The sequence below is a fragment of the Notolepis coatsorum genome (assembly GCF_963971535.1).
Source record: "Notolepis coatsorum genome assembly, chromosome: 5".
Lineage (NCBI taxonomy): Eukaryota > Metazoa > Chordata > Actinopteri > Aulopiformes > Paralepididae > Notolepis > Notolepis coatsorum.
The window spans coordinates 137,586,840-137,600,355 of record NC_140169.1 but is presented as its reverse complement, the minus strand read 5'-3'; the positions used below and the strand labels follow the sequence as shown (position 1 = coordinate 137,600,355).

Below are 13,516 nucleotides of genomic sequence, written 5' to 3'. Positions count from 1 at the left end.
CTAGGTGGCCTCGCTGCCGAACACCTCCAGCACCAGGGGCGTGAGCTGCATGCTGTGCTCGGGCTGGAAGGAGAGCGAGCGGTACTGCTTGGAGTGCTTCTCGTTCAGGCTCTGCAGGTCGGCCAGCTTCTGGATCATCTTGGCGTACAGCAGGCGCCCGCCGGGGTGGTGCAGCCGGATGTAGGCCCGCAGGGTCTCGGCCAGGCGTTCCTGGAGGGCCTCGATGCGTGCGTGGTCCTGTACGCCCGGACGGTCTGGGGAGAGCAGGCAGATGGCCATGAGCATCACGTGCTCCTCCTCTTGGAGGTGGAGCTTCTTCAGGCCCACCTGGAACTTCACCAGGGGCTCCAGCAGCTCCAGCGTGTATCCCGCCTTGGTGAGGTCGCTGATCTGGTATTTGAAGTCTGGCGCACCGCAGTTCCAGGACATGTCCTCCAGGCTGAAGCTCTGGTTGGAGCGCAGCATGATCACCTCGATGGCGCTGGACTTCAGCAGGGCGATCTGGTCCTCCGCCGTCAGGTCCCTGAAGCCGGGGATCATCTTGGCGAAAACGACAACTTTCTGGATGCTGTAGGAGACCAGGTCGGCCAGGTGGGGCAGCATGGAGAGGCGGGTGCCGTCCTCCTCACTGGAGTCTGGACTCCGACCCTGCTCCTCATACATCAGCTTGGTGTCCACGGATTCTGGAGAGTGACTGAAGGAGTCTGACGAGGGGTCGGACAGCGAGTGGACTGCACCCTCACGCACCGGAGGCCTGAAGCGGGTGAAGTCGGATTAGGAGTCGTCGTAGGTCTTGTGGTGCGCCTCCACCAGCGTGGCGATGACCTGGCTCTGATCGTCCGTCAGTCGGGGCCACTGAGCCTCCTCCTCCTTCCTGGTCTGGATCAGGTCCTTCTTCCTCTGCAACTCCTCGTCGGTCAGAATGAACTCTTTCATCATGCCGATGTCCACGCAGCGCTTCAGCCGGCACGCCTGGCAGTGGCGCCGGTTGTCCTTGGTGATGGTGCAACTGCCGTTGAAGGGACAGGTGAAGCTGGCCTTGCCCTTCATGCTGCGTCGGAAGAAGCCCTTGCAGCCTCCGCAGGTCATGGCGTTAAAATGGAAGCCGGTGGCCTTGTCGCCGCAAACGCCACAGATCCGCGGAGCATTCCTGTCAAACTCATCAGGGGCCACAGTGGAGGTACTCGCAGCCGTGGACTCCATCTTACTAATGTGCGGGCCGGGGCTCCACTTCACTGGTCAAATTACTTACTCGAGTCGTGAGTAGTACGTCCGTTGATAAAGAAAAGCAAGGTCCACAGGGTAAAGTAAAGATAGCCAAATGGTTTATTTGCGAAGTCTCTCTTTACAGAAGTGGTCCTAAATCTACTTTCCTGAATATTCCTGTCAATACTACTACAAGGTAAGAAAACTGTATTTTCCCAGTCTCCAAAGTCACCGCCGACTCCACACAGGAAAATTCCTTAGTAGTGCGCAAGCCGTAAATCTACTTGCTGGTTTTGGCTTCAGGTCCTTGTTGAGTCCATCCTTTCGGGTCCATCCAGTCCGGTCGAAAATGTAACTGCCACAGAGAGAGAATCGTGGCTATATATAGAGACCCAAACGTTCTAGAATGTTCGGTTATGACATCATACAGCTACATCACGAATGTTCCAGAACGTTCTATCATGATGTCACGCTAGGGTTCCAGAATGTTCTATGTTCTAGAAAGTGCTATTATGACATCGCCACAAACGTTCCAGAAGCTTCTATGTTCTAGAAAGAACTATTATGACATCACCACAACGCTCTAGAAGGTTCTAGGTTCCAGAAGGCCCTATTATGACAAATACGACGGTTCAATGACTTTATCTAAATCCAATCAATATTAAACCTTCACGTAATACAATAACCGAAATATATATAGCTTCGGCTCTTACACCGGCCCCTAATTGTCCTTCTAATCTAGAAACAATTAGCCACTACTAAACCCCAAGGAGCCGAACCAAACTCGGTGCCAGAGGTCACTAGTACATGGCACACCGGGGGAGGACGGTCTTTACCACCGCCTCATGCAGCCTCTTGGAGAAGACAGACCTTGGTGATAGCCTGATAGGTCTGTCCAAAATGCTCGTCTTTGTCTTGACACGAACCCGAAGCACGAGCCCATGCTGGTCAGGAACCACCTCGATGACCCAGGCTAGTACCCAGGTGTTGCGGGGGGCCGAGTCGTCGATGATCAGGACGACATCTCCCTCAGCGAAGTTGCGTGACACACGGGTCCACTTCTGCCTCGCCTGGAGCTGAGGTAGATATTCCTGCGTCCATCGTTTCCAGAATAGGTCGGCCATATACTGGACTTGTTTCCATCTCCTGCGGGCGTAGAGATCTTCTTTCACGAAAAGACCGGGAGGCAGGGCCGGCTTCGACTGGAGTAGCAAGAGGTGGTTGGGGGTAAGCGCTTCCAGGTCGTCCGGATCACTAGAAGCCTTGGTTATCGGTCGACTGTTAATGATGGCTTCGGCCTCACACAAAACGGTGTGTAGGCCCTCGTCGTCCAGCGTCTGCTGCCTTAAAGTGGTGCAGAGGATCTTCCTGACCGACCGGATCATCCGCTCCCAGACTCCGCCATGGTGAGACCCTGTAGGAGGGTTGAACATCCATTGAATTCCCTTCTGCATTAGCATGGTCTCGATCTGGGAGTGGTTCCATTGTTTCATAGCTCTTCCTAGCTTGCTCTCCGCTCCCACGAAGTTGGTCCCGTTGTCTGAACGGAGGATTTTCACCTGTCCTCTTCTCGCAAGGAAGCGCCGGAGAGCATCGATGAAGGAATCTGTATCCAACGACGCGGCCACCTCCAGGTGGACGGCACGGATAGCCAAGATGCAACCCCACCTCTTCACTACACTTCGGCCGCGTTTGACTTCGAACGGCCCGAAGTAGTCCACCCCCGTGTTTGTGAAAGGGGGGTCGTCTGGCTGAACCCTATCCTGGGGTAAATCCGCCATCTGCTGCTGTCCAGCAGCTCCATGTGAGCGTCGACAGGTTACACACCTAGAGAGGACTCTTCGTATGGCCGCATGAGCTCCAGAAAGAAGCATTTCAATCAGTCCAATCTCTATTTCTCCTTATTCCACCAGTCACTCAGGCAGACCAGCTTGCTTTATGTAGCGGTGTCTACTTATAGTGCCTATAATATTTTTCCCGTTGGGTGCCAGACAGGGCCAAACCCTGCCAATGCAAATCAACTGCTCCAGTGGAGTTGCTCAGTGGTATAATAAAGGTAAATAAAAAAAAAAAAAAAAAATCTTTTTTTTAGATGAATGCGTTAATTATATTATCGCGCGATACTAGTATCGCGTTAACGCAGCACGTTAACGCCGTTAACGGCCCAGCTCTAATATATATATATACACAGTATACATATATATATATATATATATATATATATATATATATATAGCAGGGTGGATTATCTGCTTCGTGGGAACGGGTGTGCACAGTCACTGGGTAGCGAGACACAGTAGATATCTGGCTAGCTGCACCTCCGTCTTTGGGTCTGGAGCGTCAACTGGAGGCTGGCAGTGGGAGTGGATGGGGCCCGGGATTTACAAACCTGGTCCGGTACTCTGGTCTTCCTCTCCCTTCCAGGGCGGTCAGCAGTACTCCCCAACACGCTCTCACTTTCCCCAATTACTCCTCTAACCCTCCCACACCTAGTGACTGAATTGTAAATAAATAACTTGGTTCCCCCCGCAAGCAGTACCCTCCCTCGTGGACACTAGAAACCTTACAGTAGGAAAGGGAAGGTTGAATAGGAAGGGGTTAATAGTATATATGTTACCCACACCAAAAGAGTTAACCCTAGGCACAGGAATGGACACGCACACAGAACCCCATTTAAGCCTTTATATTATTTTGTACTGTTACAAGGATTTAAGAAGAATGGTCGTCTAGAATGAGGTCTTACCCAGCTCTGGTTGTAACTCAATATCTTATAGACACGTATATTATACAGAAAAAGAAAGCAATACGCTTGGACCAGCACTCACAGATTCTGGTATATTTAATGGCAGCCTGAAACAAACATGTTTCGGAACATAATGATGGCTAGCCATCAACACTGAGGAAGGAACATTATGTTCCGAAACATGTTTGTTTCAGGCTGCCATTAAATATACCAAAATCTGTGAGTGCTGGTCCAAGCGTATTGCTTTCTTTTTCTATTATACTCCACGGGATTTCAGCACCCAGTGTTATAATTTGTGAGCGCAGTCTATCTTGACTTTACGTATATTATACACCCACCTCTGGGTTAGTACCAGGGCTAATATACGTCAATGTGTTGGACTCCTCACCCACGTCTGGGTCAGTACCCGGTATAATACCTCTTATCAGGCTTTAATTATATGGCAAGCATAATACCTCCCTAAGGCTTTGCTTATGATGCGCCAGGTCTGTAACCTCCCCACAGGGAAAGGGTTAATTAAATGGGAAAATACTATTAAAGAACAAACACATTATCACACTCAAAGAAAATGAAAAGAAATCAAAAGGTGGGCCCACAAATACCAAACACAGGTCCTATATTAATGCCGGCATATATTGTTTGGGGTTCCCCTTATGAACTGTAGTTAGCAACGTTAACTTCGCCCGCAGGCTGCACCACACTGTGTACTGTGTAATAGCTCCGGAGCATAGATGCTCAATTGTACTCAACCAAAATGGCGGCCTTGCCGCGCCACCGTCGTCCGGAAGGCAAGATGGCGTCGAGCGCTCTCGGCGAGGGCGCTAGCAAGCGGGGCTGGAGCAGAGGGCAGTGTTGGGCTGAGAGCGTGTGCTGGGTGGTGGCAACCTCTGTTGGCCTTTGTTCTAGGATAACTCGTCTTATATCACTAGGGATATTCAGGGGGAAACATGCAACACGCTTCTACGGTTACAGTTATAGGATAACCCGTCGCTCGCTCCGGCGGGGCTCTCCGGTGGTTCTTTAACGGGGCTATTCCAAAGCACCTCCCGTTGTAGCTGCGACCGTTCACGGCGACGTCCCAAACCGAAGAGGCTCGCCTTCCCTCTTCCGTCCCCATTTACTTGCTCCCCCGGCTCTCTGGTACGCTCTCTGCCTGCCACCGCCACATCATACATCAATATTTGAACTCCAGTTGATTCCTCACACAGTATTAACTTAAAATAGCAATACAAAATTATATTACACAGCAATTGTGTGAACATTAAGACGTTTTTAAAGAATTCATGATTTCGATTGTGGCCATTTTGGATACATTTGTATTAAATTCAACTGGTTTCTTGACACTCAAGCCCAAATTGTTCTATAGATCCTTATCTTCAAATTAGAAGTGAAAACGAAACTTTCGCATACATTTTAAATTACTGAGTGTCCAGGCACCCCACTATCAGAAAAGTGTGTGGTTTTCTGGTCAGCAGGAGATGTGCATCTCTGGCAGCTTATGGTCAGTGGCATTGTTCGTCAAATAGTGTTGAACTTGAGTGTTACACCCTGAGTGCATAGTAGACATATTAGCATGGTAGGTAGTAGTATACGGATAGTAACATAGTACATAGTAGTAAGGTACTAGTAAAAGACAGTTATTTATATATATATTATATTGTAGAAATCGTCGGAATAGAGAAAAACGCACAATTTCTATCAGTTGACAACACAAAGCCGTGTGTCATTTATTTCGCAGTAGCACAAGTGACAGCTGTCAGAACTATGCCGGGCTAGCTTCTGACAGCTCATAGTAATCAAACATTTATCAATGAAACCCCACACAGGGCGTCTCCTCTCAGCCCAACCCCAAAACCAACCTCCTTAAAGTGACAGTGCCCCATCAACACATCAAAACAATACCATGGGGAATTATGGCTCTATAGAACCCACTACAATATAAATATTATATTTATTACGAAGGTTATTTATTTATTTGCATCTCAGATATTTATTGAAGAGGTGTGTTTCTATATGGGTGACATGTCATGCATATGGGCATTCGCATGCAGTCACCAGGTCTCCACCCAATCCAATGCCTATATAGGAGATTTCCCACGACCTGTTAAGACGGCACTCTCTTACGTAAGACAGCACTCTCTTACGCCACCATCGATAAAACACCAAAAGAGCATCAAATCACTGACCTCTAAGACCATCATTCAGATCATAGTACCAGTTAGATTAGATTACATTGAAATGTATTGTCATCATACAGCACAAGTACATTACAATGAAAATAAGTGGGGCATCCAACCCGAGTGCAAATGTAACAGTAAAGTGCAATAATAATATTAATATAGTGATTAAGCTGGGTATAAGATATATACATTTGCTCTACTGAGTATAATGCTAATCACATGTATGTAGAGTTGTAATATATTTAAATGTTTCAAAAATGTTCTTATGTACCGCAGTTGCTATTGCATGCACATATTTGTGTTTTATTACACAATAAATTATTATTTATTACACGTATATGTACATACATACCAACTATTCGCCTGTTTTATTCTCCACCCATCCATAGCAACACTATTATCACCGACATCCAAGAAGGGGGATCCCCCTTTGAACGGCCCTTCTAAGGTTTCTCTCCTCCACATCGCCTGTGGTGCTTTTTTCCTATTGCTATAGGTTTTTCCTTACCTTCGCTGGGGTATGTCTGGGAGTGTTGCATTTATTTATTTTACATTTATTTTGGATTTCATGGTGGGTTTTTTGTTCTTGATTTATTGGGATGTTTCTTCTTGAATAGTTTAAAGAAGACTTGTCCGGCCCATGGGGACATTAACTTGTGATTTCGGGCTTTACAAATCAATTTGATTTGATTTAATATGCATTTAGATGTCCAGTGATACAGGTATAAAGACACTATGGTCAGGCACTCTACTACTGGCTCCTGAGCAGCTAACACTGGAACGGTTAAAGCTGAGGTGCCTTGCTCAAGGGCACAGCGAGCAGGCACGTCCACACATAGAGTCCAACGGGTGCACAAGCACCTGCCCTTTTGTGCCTCATAAAAAAGTGCCCTTTTTATGCAGATTATTTTGACCATATTTTCTTTTTTACCTCCATATAGAGAGAGTGATCTGAAATCTGCTTGGGTTGGGGGTGCAATTCCTAATGTAACGGATGTTCTGTATGTGCTCGTCTAGATCTTGCGTTGTGTTCTTGGGGCCCCTTTGGGCGTGATGTGTGGTATCACAGTAACAGAGGAGATGTTCAGTTGTCGGCATGAAACGGCCATTTATTTCTGGTTCTCCACCTGTACAAAATAGTTGGCAAGAATACCACAAGAGAATATCGTCACGCACAATTCCCACTGCTGTCGACATTAGTCAAGTCTCTCAGGTTGAGCGCCTGGTGCAGACTGCTTGCTTACGTCACTACATGAACCGCGTGGCCTAGCCACATTTCACACAATAACCTAGCATATTAAACCTGCTAGCATGAAACGTAATGACATGAATTACAACCAAATATAATAATGAATTGACATTTTAGAAATACACATACCTGTACAAAATAGTTGGCAAGAATACCACAAGAGAATATCGTCACGTACAATTCCCACTGCTGTCGACATTAGTCAAGTCTGTCGGCAAATAACATTGAATTGGTTATCTGTGACTAACTAAAATATCCAATTGTGCCTCTAACTAACCATACAATTTGTAACAACAATATCGAGCTATCATTATTAATAATAATAATAATAATAATAACCATTAAATTCTTGTTCTGAATATATACAACATAATAACACACCAGGTGCTGCACGCCAAACGGACAACCTCTCAGTTTGAGTGCCTGGCGCAGACTGAATCCAAACCGGAAAGGATAACCTTTAGCAGCGCGCTATATGAACCGGAAGGAAAAGCTCTTGACCGTGAACTTTCTTAAAGTGACGGTTCATATAAAAGCGTTCGGTATAAATAAATCATAATAAACATAGGATTTGGTGACATTTCAAACCTACAAAATAATAAACAATGTACATTTAACACTTGTTACACTAACAGGCTCAACCATATGGATAAAAGTTCCCATATTATGTGCATTACACAAACTAAAAACAGATATTACATTACATTACACAAACTAAAAACAGATATTACATTACATTACACAAACTAAAAACATATCTATAGAAATATCTAGTATAAAGCATTTGTCTCTGTGTGCACCTACCGCATAGACTTGTCCTGCGTATGCAGCCACTCTCAGTCCCCAACGCCTGCTGCTCATGGGGGCGATCAGAGTCCACTGGTCGGTGTCTGGGCTGTAGCACTAAAAAAAAACTCTGTGCCGTCCCAGCCACCGACACAGTAGACCAGACCGTGGAGATAAGCGGTGCCGTGGCCGGCCCGGGGTAGACGGTTTCTGTTGCTAGGGAACAGTTTGGACCCAAATGTTTGAGAACCACTGTACTAGGGAACCTAGTGTTGTTTTAATGTAATGCACAGTAATACAATTAGTTTATTTTTATTTTTTATAAATGTTTTTTTTTATTTTCTTTTCATACATAAAACAGAACATAACAGTACAATAATAATAACAATGATAACAGCGACTGTTGTGAAGGGCCAGATTAAACCGAATATATATATTTATTTATATATATATATTTAATTGTATTTGTATATTCTCTAATATTCCCTGATATCCCTTGTATATTCCTTGTACAATATGCATTGAATATCCATTCTAGCCTACTGAACATCCCATAATAGTCTCCATTCTACTATTGGTCGAGACCTTGGTGCCAGGCTGCCATACCCCTCAGACCCAGTTCAAACGTACCGCTCCACATGTACGAACAAGTCCTAGTTCCGCGTAGGAATCTGGCTACCGCACCACTAATGGGACTATTTGTTCATAGTGCGTATATATACTGCGCTACTAAAGTAGGACTTTCTTTTCAGTCCAGTTTCTTACCCTCCAATAGAGTCACAGACGTAAAGCCTCCCCGCGACGCCACGTGTGGGAGTAAGGCCAAGTTCGCCTACCATCGGTATTGAGACATCGTGTATATTAATATTTGAATAGTCATATTTGGCACTATATCGTCGAGTTGGACGTAGTCTATTAAGCTAATAATAGTCTGTTAATATATAGTGCTTCGTGCGGTGAGAATACTACCGTAGTCAGTACCCCATCGTTTCGGGCAGAGAACTGGCTGCTTATCCAGGGTGGTTGACCCCACGTGAAGCTGCACCCGAGGAGCCCCAGAGCCGACGAGCGAGTGGACCTGTATACCGGATTATTCTACCGACGACAGCCCGCCTTCCCAGGCACGGATTATGCTTTGTATACTTTGATTATTCCATGGATAAAGACCCCCGACACTGCCGTGTGTTGGAACCCCCCCCCCCCCTGGAGAGGACGCAAGGTGAGGAGACGCTCTGCAAGACGAGGTCGCTTCACGTCTCTCCTCGGCCCACAAAGAGTCCACCTGCTTTCATCTGTGGTCCAAGGATCGCCGGCGCATTGAACGGCAGTACAGTGGGTTCACCTGGGATACCCTTGGCCGGATGAGGCAGCCGGATTCTACCCCCCCCCCCTCCTACTCCTGTCGGCTTACAAGCGACCGGATTAACCCCCCCTAGTGTGTCCAGTATATAATCATTAAAGTATCATTGCTGTTATTCCTTAAACTATTCCAGGTCGTATATGTACCACCTGCGCCTTCAGAGATTGGACATTCTCTATTGATATACCGACGAATACTCTTGCCATAAAAGTGCATACTAATTCCATTCATAAATGTGATTGATTTGATTAAGTGCTTGCTCTACACACCATCGCTGTGTAGAAATAAAGACCTATTTCTAATTCGTACATTTGTGTTGGATCCGTTTCATATACGTGACAGTGTTCATCATAATATATTTATGCCGTGTACTGGGTGGCCGAATATTAAGTACAAAGGTAGTGGTAGTAAGTATCATATCTAGTAATACAGTCAGGGAATTGTACCCCTCAGTTACAATTGGTCCTTCGAGCCGGATGGTAATCAGTGTAATATTAATATAGTGTTATTAATATTGAAATGGCCTATGATGAACACTCCACGAAACGATCCTCCTAACCAACGCCCGCAGCGCGAACGACGGCTCCCTCAGTACTTAGAGGCTTACGCTGTCAGTCAACAACCTAGTCTTCTACTAACAGTAAACGCGGTAAAACTAGAAAGTAAAAGTATGTCTAACCCCAACGCCCAGACTACCCCGACCATAGAGGCCCCTACGGGCTCTAATGTAACTGACCAAGTTCATGGTGGGGACCAGTGGGAACCAGACATGACTTCACACCCCGCCAGTACTGAAGAAGTATTCCCCGATGAGTCCCGGGAGGAATACAACGCTACCGAGACAGAACTCGGCACGGAAGAAGACGGGGAGAGCACCGTGGAGATAGAGCTCCAAGGCTCCGCAAGGAGTACCCCGAGGGAAGGCTCCCCTATACAACCGCCTTCTCCCAGCGAGGCAGAGAGGACCCTACAGCAGGCCTTCCTCATCAGCCTGAACGCCGCTGCTGAACGCGACCGACTGCAGATCCAGCAGCGGAGCGAAGAAGAGCATATACGTCTAGAACTAAGACGCATTCAGAGAGAAGAGACTGTGGCCCGAGACCGAGCAGACAGCCAGCGAGCAGCTGCTGGTGCTCTACGGGACGCAGAGCGCGACAGACAGCAAGCGCAACTAATAGAACAGCTGATCAGACGGACAACACCCTCTCCCTCCGCCAGAGGCTCCAGGAACTCGTCTAGACACACCTCCAGGGCGGCATCCCCTAGCCGAGTAAACAACCCTGAACTTGACCAACAGACGAGGTCTATACCCCCCACAGACCACCTCCCCCCACCGGTCCAAGCGAGACCTAGCAACCGGGAAGGAGCAGCATATCCTGTGGAGAGGCTAAACCAGAGACTACAAGCACTGGATGACCTAACTGAAGACGAAGAGGAAGAGGAGGAGAACCACGCCCGACGACAGCACAGTACTCTACCGGACCAGGAGGTCCGGTACAGCCCAGGCTACACTCCCGCGGAGCTGCGCTACAGACCCCCGACTCTATACACGGGTGAGCACGACGCACGACCCGCACCGAGGAACAGCACCTGGACAAGCGGGCCATGGTACACTGCCGGTACCAGCCCATACCAAGGAGCGGGAGGAGACTCGCCTAGGAGGCCTCTCCCCCAACGCTCGCCGATGTATCCACAGTCAGCGTCATACATTGGCACGCCTATGGTACCCGACTTCGCCCAAGAGAACCGGGCCCAGTATACGGAACTCCGCATGTGTCTGGAGACCATGTTGGTGGATGTATTGGATGAACGCCATAAATACGCCATCCTACTGAAGCACTTAAAGGTACCCCGCGCACATAATATAGCGCTCGCCTACGCGACTTCCACCACCCCATACACAGCAGCGCTGGTAGCATTGGACCAGAGGTATGGGCGCATATGGGATTACGTGATCCAGGAGATCCGACACATCGACCGCTTACCCCCAGCAATAGACAATCGAGCACTGGACGACCTGTCCATCAGAGTGCAGTCCCTGGTAGGGATGTTGGGAGCGCAGAGAGAGAAGGGGAGGCATGAACTTTACGCCAACTCAAATGTGGAAAGGATCTTGGAGAAGCTGCCGCCCGCTCGACAGGAGCGTTTTAGGCGACAGAGGGACCACCGAGACCCGAATGGCCCCGAACCGAACCTCCTCGATCTAGCAGACTTCCTGGCGAGAGAAGTCAGCAGCCTACGGCTAGATACATTCGGACGGAGCACCCCTGGCTCCAGAGAAGGAACCAGACGACTAAATGATGGAAGAAGATCGGTGACTGTGATGCACCAATCGGAGTCAGTACCGAGCAGCAGGAGCCACAGTACCCCCTCCAGAACGGAGAAGTGGAAGATAGTGTGCCCCTACTGTGAGAAAGAACACTGGCTAGCGCAATGTGACTCCTTCCCCAAGCTGAACGCGGAGGAAGCAAGTCAATGGATAAAGTCCAACAAGCGCTGTTTTCGCTGTGCGCGCTCACACATGGCAGCCGAATGCCGCTTAAAGAAAAGGTGCACCAAGTGCGATGGAGCCCATCTGGACATACTTCACGACAGTAACAGACGGCGCCCTTCACCCGCACCATCCAGCCGCAAAGCGAGCGTCATGTACATCGATCCCGCCAGCAGCAGTGGAGCCCGAGTACTCCTAAAAGTAGTGCGTGTGACACTAAGCTACCAGAATAAAGTCCTGGACACTTACGCCGTCCTCGATGACGGGTCAGAGAAGACCCTTCTGCTCGCCTCCGCTGCGGCCCAGCTAGGGCTGCGGGGAAGCGAAACCCAAATGACAATTCGGACAATAAGACGAGATTTGAAGACGATAAAGGGCGAGAATGTCTCATTCTCTATCGCAGCAAGCGGCCAGCCTGAGCGACGGTACCAGATTACAGACGCTTTCACCAGCCAAGAAATAGGACTGTCGCGGTACACATACCCCGTCGCCAAGCTGATGGAGAAATATGCACATCTGCGCAAGTTACCGATCCCGCTCATAGACAATGCTATGCCGACCCTGTTGATAGGCTCCGACCATGCAGACCTCATTGTCCCGATAGACCGGGTTCATACCGTACCCCGAGGCTGTCCTGCAGCAGTCGAGACCCGTTTGGGATGGACTCTCCAAGGCCCGCTCGCCAAATCTCTCAACCGAAGTACAGCCACTAGATGTCTCCACTCCCGAGTCACAGAGGGAGAAACCGCACTCCTGCAACACGTAGAGCGGCTATGGACCTTGGAACAAATGCCCTTTAAGAACGGAAAGAAAGACATTCGCTCTAAAGATGACATTTACGCCATTCACCTCCTCGAGACAGGGACCAAGAGAGTCCCGGTCAACGGCGTGTTGAGATACGCCACGCCACTCCTGCGGCGAGAAGGAATGCCTACTTTCCACGCCAAGACAGACGCCACAGAACGGTACCTGCTGAACACGGAGCGGCGCTTAGCCAAGAACCCCGCCCAAGAGAGTGTATACCGCGCTGAGATTGAGAAGCTCATCACAGCGGGACACGTCACAAAGATGGACATTAAAGAGGCTGACCAGACCACTGAATCGTGGTACGTGCCTCACCACAAGGTCCATCACAACGGTAAAGACCGCATAGTATTTAACTGCAGCTACCAGATCGGATCCCAAAATCTGAATAAAGAGTTACTGCCCGGTCCCACACTCGGCCCCTCCCTACTCGGCGTTCTACTCCGCTTCCGCCAGGAAAAGGTGGCCATCAGCGGGGACATAAAAGGAATGTTCCTGCAGGTGAGATTAGTAGAGGCGGACAAGCCCCTGTTACGGTTCCTATGGAGAGAGAAGCCAGGAGATGAGCACCCAGCCATCTACCAATGGGAAGTCCTCCCCTTCGGAACGACGTGCAGCCCCTGCTGTGCTACATTTGCACTACAGAAACATGTAGCAGAGGACCCAGCAGCGGACGAAGAGGTCCGACACAGCGTAA

General features: G+C 48.6%; 1 pseudogene across 1 annotated transcript; it reads right to left on the bottom strand.

Annotated features, from left to right (window-relative positions):
* LOC311228750 (vitamin D3 receptor B-like) lies at window positions 1-1,206 on the bottom strand (annotated as a pseudogene). The gene has a single exon. The product of its transcript is annotated as a vitamin D3 receptor B-like (transcript).
* Between the last annotated feature and the right edge of the window lie 12,310 nt (window positions 1,207-13,516).